The following is a 10057-nucleotide window of genomic DNA, read 5'->3' on the forward strand; positions in this document are numbered from 1 at the left end:
AATTGTGGAGATGTAGACACTAAACCGTTAGCCTACACTGGCAGGAACAGTCCACTTACTTGTGAATTTACAGCTTTGCAGAAAACAATCGGTGTGTTTGTGGGAAGACTGACCAATGCAGTGAGAAAACCACCAGTACACTGATGTGTATACATATTACAGTACCACGTGTAAAAATATCTGCTCATATACCTGTTACATGAATTGTTGAAGACCTTACGGTAATGAAGACATTTTAAATGTGATTTACGAACCGAGTCTAGCAAAGCATCTCACAAAAAAGTATTTCATTGGTGAGTTTAAACTGAAGTTTAAAATGGGCCAGAATGGTAAGAACTTCATACAGCATGTGTTAGAGGTAACTCCCAGTCTGGAGAATATTGCTGATCAGAGCCAATGTCTACACGGACTTCAGGGCACTAAATGTCGATCAATCTAATACAGTGCCCAAATGTTTTAAATGTTGCGACCTGGGACACATGACTAAATCTTGCACGAGGGGTAAGGTTTGTACTCACTGTGGCGCAGCAGGACATGCAAACAACGACTGTCCAAAGATAAGCAAGAAATCCATGCAAAAATTAAACGATATTATGTTTGCTTGTCTTATGATTTTGATAGTAATATATTACATTAAGGATACAGGGTACTTACAAATGGTGGAAAAATGGAAATTTTTTATGACTTTATTAAATTCTAGTCTTCCCTCATTACACTGATACATACTTTTAGGGTTTAAAATGAAAAATAACCTATATACACCGAATTTTAAAGTTACGGTCATGTATGGCACCACGCCCCCTTTATTTTTGTTACAGAAACCAGTATTATTTCGAAAAGTACTGTGGACTTTCTGTTTCCAGCGATTATACGTATGATACATTGTATACGTTGGAAACAGTGCAGGTTTCTACTGTCTGTAAATGATTACCTTTGTTAGTATTTGCTTTTGTTTCGCTGAAGTAGTTTGTTAACGTGTTACTGAATGTTTGTTGCCTAAGTGATACATATATTTGTGAAAGTACATATCCTTTAGTGTAACAATAAATATGAACTATGCCATGCATCAAGAAATTCAATAAAAGGAATTCCGTGGTAACCAGTTCATAAACAAAGCAAGCCACAGTGTTTAAAGTAATCTATGTATCAGTTCTTCAGGGAAGAAACTCCCACATGGCACGCCTCCCGGTGATTCAAATTTTTTTTGTTAATAATGTCGCTGTTTGTAGTGGATTTGTTGTTTGTGATGTGGGCTAGATTGAGGAAGCTACGAAGAGAAATGAAAGGAAAGTTGCTATCTGATAGAAAATCTCTGTCTGGCCGAGGTAGATTGACAGAAAGTGAAATAGACCTTCATCAGAGTTCCAGTCCTTCCTCGGGCATGGGTGTGGATATTGTCCTTAGCGTAAGTTAGTTAAGTTAGATTAAGTAGTGAGTAAGATTAGGGACTGATAACCACAACAGTTTGGTCCCATAAAACCTTACCACAAATTTAAAAAGAAATTGCTCTAGGTAATAAGTTGGTCTCAGTTCTCAACTGCTCGAGAAATAGAATACACAAATTCTTTGTCCCCGTTGTATTGCATTTAACTGCAACTCAGTTGTAGTGCAATCAAGCAGGTTTCCTCCTAACGACCTGCGAAGAGACTCGAAGCAGTAGGTGAAAGTTAGTCAGGATATTGAGGTAACTGCGAATTTGTGTGGGAAAAAGTATTGCATCGGCCGGGAATCGAACCCGGGCCGCCCGCGTGGCAAGCGAGCATTCTACCACTGAACCACCGATGCCTCCGCAGCGGGCGTAGGCGTGCTGATTCATCCTCGCTGAGCCGGGCGCTGTTCGCTGCTGGCGACAATTTTAGAAAGAATTTGTTAATGACGCTTTTGCGGTAATTTGAAGAATGGGATACAACTTGCTGGCTTTGACCAGTGACGTCATATTTGTCATAGATATTAATTTGTTTATTTTCGAGCCATAGATAATAATAATAATCGAAAATAGAAATAAATGAATGTGTTATTAAGAGACGGATATTGTGCACGCTTTTTGTTGCTTGTGGTAATTTTTACTCACTTGTGAACATGTTTTGAGTTATACCTTAGTCTGATAGTGAGTCGTTCCAATATTATGTAGGTTAGCTGAGGTACGGGATACCAGTACTATCGAAATCAAAAAAAGCGACGTACGTAACACTAGAATCATGTACCTCAGCTGAACTACGAAGGTCGTGCACTATTCTTCGGTCGACCTACTCAACTGAAGGATATAAATTTTACGTTCGTCACTTTTTTCGCCTTCGCTAGAAGTAGTATCCTATCGTTCAGTCGATACTAGTATGTGTGTGTGTGTGTGTGTGTGTGTAGGCTGTGTCAGTTCGCAAGTTGATTTTAGAGTTTTGATTAAAAATTTGAAGTAAATCGGTCAAGAGCTTTTCGATATTTTTGGTAACAATGTTAAACTACACTACCGTCACATTCCTTTTACCGAGAGTTTCATACAAAAATACAATCACAATATCCAACTTTTCCGATTGATTTCCCAAAAATTCTCTTTCATACATACCTTGCCATGACAATTACGAAACTCACAAAAGTCAGCCAAGCCGGTCGATCCGTTGTCAAGTGACCATCTTTCATACTTGCTGCAGCTGATTTTTATTTATGAATATTTCTGAAAATGTTCATCGAAGAAACCTTTAAGTGTTCAAAAATTTTTCATGATGTTGTTTCTTGTTCTTTTGAGGACGTGAATCGTATCTCCTACATCTGTCCTTCTTGTCATTTCCTCGTTAGAACTTTAAATTTCACGACAGAGAACCCAAACACAACAACGAAACTGTGTGAACAGTTAAACTCACAGGACAATGAACACATTATTCCGTGAGAGACACCCGCAGACCGATAAATGTAATGCTTGATTGTTAGCCACAACACTGTGTTACAACGGCACTGAGGGTCTCTGATAATCATGAACGGATGACCAATAACTACAGCCGGCCGATGTGCCCGAGCGGTTCTAGGCGCTACAGTCTGGAACCGAGCGACCGCTACAGACGCAGGTTCGAATCCTGCCTCGGGCATGGATGTGTGTGATGTCCTTAGGTTAGTTACGTTCAAGTAGTTCTAAGTCTAGGGGACTGATGACCTCAGATGTTATGTCCCATAGTGCTCAGAGCAATTTTTGAACCAATAACTACATGTTAACAATATGTATTACTACAGTGATCTCTTTCATTGTCCAAAGTTCCCTCGACGGCGATGCAGCGATAGTTGTCTGTGGCGAACACCAGTAGCCGTGACTTGTCGCTATGGCTACATTCATCCGTACTAAAATTACTTAGTTTATCTTTACAATTTATCTGCAATATCAACATTTCAGGTGATAGTTTTAAAATTTCCTAGAAGCGTGGTGCGCTGTCCAGTTGCACCGTTTGCAAATACCTAAGGCCAGCGCTGTTTGCTGGTTGAGAATAAACTTACGTGATATTAAGGCCAGGTTCTCATTCAAAATAGCCAAAAATTTGTTTTTATTGCATGTAATGTTTTGTAATCAGTGCGTTACCAAACTTCCTACAGCCCATTGTTCGAACCACTGTGACTCCCGCCGTGGGACGCTCTCAGGTGAAGACATCCGGCTCAGGTAGAGAACTTCTCGTGACGTGACGCACCTTTACAAAATGATTTATACTGAAGGGTGCATGCAAACATTTTCGACGAAAAAGCTGACGAACAGCGTGTGCAGGCAACCGAAGGAAACACGTCCAGCGACTCCAGATCGGCTTTTCTAGCCAAGAAGAACGAGGGATCTGCTTTCCAGGAAAATTTGAGTTAGAGAAAGGGATAATATGCGGTCCTGGAACTGCAGACTAAACGTACGACGGCCGTTTGAAAAGTCCGTGCAAAAACAAAAACTACTTAAGTGTTTCGGGTAAACCTTTTCTATTTTTCGACACAGTCTCATTTTAGACTTATACACTTCCTCCAACGCTGTTCTAATTTGTTGATCCCTTCAGAATAATAGAAATTGTCCAAGTCTGCAAAATAGCTATTAGTTGCTGCAATCACCTCCTCCTTTGAATAAAATCTTTGTCCCGCCAGCCGTTTCTTCAAATTGGGGAAAAAATAGTAGTCTGAAGGAGCCAAGTCTGGAGAATAGAGGGGATGTAAAAAGAGTTGGAATCCCATTTTCATTAATTTTGCAATCACAACTGCAGGTGTGTTTGCTGGTGCATTGTCATGATAGAAAAGGACTTTTTTGCGGTCCAATCGCCGGTGTTTTTCTTGCAGCTCGGTTTTCAAACAGTCTAATAACGATGAATAATATGCACCTGTAATAATTTTACCCTTTTCCAGATAGTCGATGAGGATTATCCCTTTCGAATCCCTAAAGACAGTCGCCATAACCTTTCCAGCCGAAGCAATGGTCCTCGCCTTTTTTGGTGCAGATTCTCCCTTGGTAACCCACTGTTTAGATTGTTGTTTGATCTCAGGAGTATAGTAATGTATCCATGTTTCATCCACAGTGACGAAACGACGCTTAAAGTGCCGTGCATTCTTCCTGAACAGCTGCAAACAATTCTTGCAACACTTCACACGATTCCGCTTTTGGTCGGGCGTGAGCAATCGCGGAACCCATCTTGCGGATAGCTTTCTCATGTCCAAATATTTATCCAAAATGTTATGTACCCGTTCATTCGAGATGCCCACAGCACTAGCAATCTCACGCACCTTCACTCTTCTGTCATCCATCTCCACATCATGGATTTTATAAATGATTTATAGAGTCGTAACCTCCACAGCGCGTCCAGAACGTCCATCATCACTTGCACCCATATGACCTCTCCGAAAATTTTGAAACCACTTATAAACTGTTCTAATCGAAGGAGCAGAGTCACTGTAATGTTTATCAAGATCCTCTTTAGTCTCCTGAGGCGTTTTACCTCTCGTAAAGCAATGTTTAATCAGCACATGAAATTCTTTTTCGTCCATTTTTTGACAATCACTCGACTTCCTTGATTCACACGAATACCAAACACAAAGAAATACACCAATATGACTGAAACTTGGTGTCTGTTCTTTCCAAAGATGCTACTAACTAAACATGACCTCGATTCGCGCCGGTGGTGCCATCTCTCGAACTTTACACGAACTTTTCAAACGCCCCTCATAAGTAACGAGGACATTTTTGGACAAATTTGGGTCAAAACATAATTTTTGGTTTGCCATATTGGACTAGCCACTTTGAATTTTGAAAATCTAACTTCAGACTTGTGTTCAGCGACATCAAAAATATATAATAATATGTAGTTTTTATGCAAACTGAACTAATAACACATATAAAAGTTTTCCCTGAACTTCAAACAGGTTTTTCTCGAGAAACGATTTTTCGAAACTGGTACATCCTGTTAAGTCTTACCTTTGATCCCCGAGAACTAAACAGTTTTCCTGGGAGCTTATACCTATAAAATAAGAAGTATTTGTTGTAAAGCCATAATGAGTGAAACAAACTTCCGAACATCGGACTGAGAGTTCGAGTTAGCATAATAACGGTAAAGTTAAGTTTATTTCATTCCCGTCAGGTGTGAGCTCGCATAAATTTAATGCAGTATCGACTGACGTCCATTTTTTATTTCAGATAACTCCTGAAGGGCTACACTGCGAGCAGTCTGCGTACTTCAAACTCGCCGGCCCTTGATGAAACAATGATTACAGGGGCCATTTTTTCCTATGGAAAATCTAAAATAAAGTTCAAAGTATGATGAGTCCAAATCCCGTGATGGAATCTTTGTATGTCTTTTCAATGACTCAAAAGTAATTTCCAAACTTTGCCTATTTTTATTCATTTGAATGAAAATCTGGCCTTAAACCCACACGCGATCGACATATGGCAGCAATCCGTCGCATGCGTTATCGCCTGTAATCGCTCCCTTGCGACGACACCCCACCCACAAGCGATCTGACAAGCAATTACAATCAGTATCAAGAACGTCGCTGTGTCGAGAAGTTCTGCTATGGAAAATGAACTGCCATATTTAGCAGCAGTTGCAGTTGTTTTCCGTATTCCCACGAATACTTGGAAAACACAAACTTGAAACAGACGAGAATTATAAGATGTTTTGAAATTCGTTTCTTGGGAATCGTAGGTTACTTTACAGAATAGATCACATTTTCCACTGACGACAAAAGGGTTGTGTAAGTCCGTCAGTGTGCCAATACAATTCGTTTCAAGTTTATTAGTCCTCAATTCCCTTTTTCACTTTTATTGTTTAATTGCAAGTTTGTAGAACTACACAACGTACTCGACGTTTCTATAGAGATGCTGCCAACAGCACCACTATTAGTCGCCTGAACTCTTGTTATAAACTGCACGAAGGACAGATTAAATGAAATGACAAGAGACCTGAGTACAATTGTATAACAGATCTGCGCTGAACACTTCAATTAAAATGTGTTCTTGACATTTGTGAGATAACTGGCGAGTCGTGGCGCCCTGGAAATATTCTAAGTTCAGAGTTGGTGGCCACCGCTCGGGCTGCTCTGCAAGGTGCGGCTCGTTCGCAAGCGCGTGAAGCCAAACAACGGCCGGACCATGTGGTCCATCCAGCACGTGGCTGGGAATTCCTCGGTGACGCTGTGCGCCGGAATGGTCAAAGATGGCGGACTTTGTGAAACCTTAATGCCAGACATTTCACAGTTCGTACAGAAATTAATAGTAGCCAGGTGAATCATGATACCTCAAAAAGAAACATGTACATTACCTTTAGTTACACGACCATTCTGATGGTGTAATCAGATTTTCGATATATTCCTTAGTTTAAAGTTTAGTATATGACGGTAAGTTATTCCAGTAACTGCCAGCAACGAATTTCCCAAATCTAAACGGTTCATCCGATTTCGTCGATCTACATGTTTTTACAAAGCTATCAGTGTAAACCTAAATTGGTATGAATTACAGGTATGTAACTTCAATAGTACATGAGTTATTGGAGGTCAAAGTGCCCGATTACTGTCGATCGCGTCAGGCCAAAAGTACTTCACAGTGACACGAGAAAACGGTGGCAGCATGCTTATAAATATATTTATTCGTCTATGTCTTTGTTTACATCCGATGTATACTATTCATGAAGAAATTGGTTAAATATTTATTGTGTTTTGGAAAGCACAGAGACATTACGCTACTGGCCTACCTTTTGTTTCTATTCCTTTGATGTATGTTTATTTAATTTGTTTATGTATTTAATAATGTGTGTTAGAGCGTGTTTATGGTCCAGCCGTAGGAATATTTATTTAATTTCAAGTTATTTAAATGTAAATCCAATATTTCGTATGTGTTTTAATATGTTTGTGAGTGTGCGTTGGCCTGGAGACAAGGCGGGAGCGCTCTAGCCAATCACAGCGCTCGTTACTAAGAGAGACGCATGGAGGCTGGGGAGGAGCATCAGTTCTGGAGAGTACGGCACTGTATAGTCTGTCTGTAAACTCAAGAGCGAGCAGCGCTTTTGGTGGGGGAAGTGGCCTTTCCCGGAAGAACCCTGCCACTGGCCTACAGGGCCACCAAAAATCAGTTGCCCCGCCCGTTACCTGTCTAGCGGTGTAGTTCGGCGTGCGGTGATATACGTCGTTTCTGTTCGTGGGATATTAGTTACCAGTGTCAGTCAGTTGACTTTGTGCACTCACTGATATACTTCAGTATCCGGAAGTGATGGATAATCGCCCTACATTGCAAGAATGTGCAGAATTTGCGGAGTAACGAGCGTTCGATCATCTCGACGTGTGTTAATGTGGCGACACAAAAAGAACTGTTGGCTAGTATTACCATTATCAATCGATGGGCTGCAGTTTATGCGAACGTCAGCCTCGCCACAATAGGACGCATAAGGAAAGAACGCGAAAACAAGGCTCATGGTTTACTGGAATCGCCGCGTAGATAAACTAATAATTTAGGGAAGAAACCCATCGTTATAGACAGTTTCACAAAATCGATCATTCGACAAACGATGGAGGACTTTCACATAAACCAAGAAATAGTTCTCACATTACGCAAATTACTTACCGCCGTGAAACAAAAAATACATTTTCTTTGGCAGAAAGATGGTTTACCCAAGACATTGCGTGAAATGGGATTTACCTGGAAATACTTTTCAGACATGTTTACGAAGACAGTGCGAATAGAGCTAATACAATACACGAAATTATAAATTTCTGGTTACTTGTTAAACACTCTTCGTGTTGCAAGAATTGTTAAGTTTTATTGCAGCCCTTCAAAGAAAACTTCTACCTTTTAGTAGAAACACAAAGTAAGAACAAGCCTTAAATTCTACAGACTGATTGCACTATATCTGGTTCGTCCTACGAATAGAGGAACATATATTCACATGAATAGGCATTCGGTATTATGTTTGTAGTAGAATCCTGACTTCCGTTCTTATGTTACTATTATCTACTCTAGAACGTTGTGTTTCTTAACGCATTTGTCTAAAAACAAACGCAGCCGGGACGCATCTGTACACGGCTTCGCCACAAATTTAAAGCGCGCGCCGCGGCAGGGACGGTACTACGTTGTGAAACAGCCTGTAGAAGCGTCCTGTGACGTAGCTGGGTAGGCAAAGTGGGGACTCGCTCGTTCGCTCTTCAGTTTACCGACAGACTATACACGGGTAGGGCTGGACACGACGGCGCGAGGGACTGACAGTAGCGGGAAAGACTTGCACAGTGGAGCAGTTTGCGCGTGATCGCGGAAGATGCACTACTGGACATTAAAACTGCTACATCACGAAGATGACGTGCTACATACGCGAAATTTAACCGACAGGAAGAAGAAGCTGTGATATACAAATGATTAGCTCTTCAGAGCATTCACAGAAGTTTGGCGCCGGTGGCGACACCTACAACGTGCTGACATGAGGAAAGTTTCCAACTGATTTCACATACACAAACAGCAGTTGACAGACGTTGCCTGGTGAAACGTGCTTGTGATGGCTCGTGTAATGAGGAGAAATGCGTACCATCACGTTTCCGACTTTGATAAAGGTCGGATTGTAGCCTATCGCGATTGCGGTTTACCGTATCGCGACATTGCTCCTCGCGTTGGTCGAGATCCAATGACTGTTAGCAGAATATGGAATCGGTGGGATCAGGAGGGTAATGCGGAACGCCTCGTATCACTAGCAGTCGAGATGTCAGGCATCATATCCGCATGGCTGTAACGGATCGTGCAGCCACGTCTCGATCCCTGAGTCAAGAGATGGGGACGTTTGCAAGACAACAACCATCTGCACGAACAGTTCGACGACGTTTGCAGTAGCATGGACTATCAGCTCGGAGACCGTGGCTGCAGTTACCCTCGACGCTTCTTCACAGACAGGAGCGCCTGCGATGGTGTACTCAACGACGAACCTGGGTGCACGAATGGCAAAACGTCATTTTTTCGGATGAATCCAGATTCTGTTTACAGCATCATGATGGTCGCATCCGTGTTTGGCGACATCGCGGTGAACGCATTTTGGAAGCGTGTATTCATCGCCATACTGGCGTATCACCCGGCATGATGGTATGGGGTGCCATTGGTTACACGTCTCGGTCACCTCTTGTTCGCCTTTGAATAGTGGACGTTACATTTCAGATGTGTGCGACCCATGGCTCTACCCTTCATTCAGTCCCTGTGAAACACTACATTTCAGCAGGATAATGCACTATCGCCTGTTGCAGGTCCTGTACGGGACTTTCTGGATACAGAAAATGTTCCACTGCTGCCCTGGCCAGCACATTCTCCAGATCTCTCACCAACCAGAAAACCTCTGGTCAATGGTGGCCGGCAACTGGCTCGTCACAATATGCCAGTCACTACTCTTGATGAACTGTGGTATCGTGTTGAAGCTGCTTGGGCAGCTGTATCTGTACACGCCATCCAAGCTCTGTTTGACTCAATGCCCAGGCGTACCAAGGCCGTTATTACGGCCAGAGGTGGTTGTTCTTGGTAGTGGTTTCTCAGGATCTATGCACCCAAATTGCGTGAAAATGTAATCACATGTCAGTTCTAGTATAATATATTTGTCCAATG

The 10057-nt window shown here is 41.9% G+C and overlaps 1 non-coding gene across 1 annotated transcript; it reads right to left on the reverse strand.

The window, feature by feature from the left end:
- Positions 1-1714: 1714 nt before the first annotated feature.
- Trnag-gcc lies at positions 1715-1785 on the reverse strand. The gene has a single exon. It is a non-coding gene; the product is annotated as a tRNA-Gly (tRNA).
- Positions 1786-10057: the final 8272 nt, after the last annotated feature.

This window comes from Schistocerca americana, chromosome 9 (genome assembly GCF_021461395.2).
Source record: "Schistocerca americana isolate TAMUIC-IGC-003095 chromosome 9, iqSchAmer2.1, whole genome shotgun sequence".
Taxonomy (NCBI): domain Eukaryota; kingdom Metazoa; phylum Arthropoda; class Insecta; order Orthoptera; family Acrididae; genus Schistocerca; species Schistocerca americana.